Source organism: Neolamprologus brichardi, chromosome 17 (genome assembly GCF_056152115.1).
Source record: "Neolamprologus brichardi isolate AB-2024 chromosome 17, ASM5615211v1, whole genome shotgun sequence".
In the NCBI taxonomy this organism is placed as follows: Eukaryota; Metazoa; Chordata; class Actinopteri; order Cichliformes; family Cichlidae; genus Neolamprologus; species Neolamprologus brichardi.
This window is the reverse complement of record NC_142120.1, coordinates 10390647-10390893: the sequence shown is the minus strand read 5'-3', so window position 1 is coordinate 10390893 and position 247 is coordinate 10390647.

The following is a 247-nucleotide window of genomic DNA, read 5'->3' as shown; positions in this document are numbered from 1 at the left end:
AAGCAGTCACTTTGTCTTGGAGGTGTTATTATATACACAACACTGAGATTGCATCACATAACCTCCTTGTTTCCTGTTAGTTAACACTTTACTCAAGCTGCAGCTGAGTTCCAAGTTTTAAAATATTAGATTGTAGATGATTTACAATCCTTCTACCCACACTTGGGTGTTGGGTATGAAAGATTCCATACATGTCAATATAAAGCGTGTAGTCTTACCACTATGCTATCCAGCTTGCTCAGTCTGT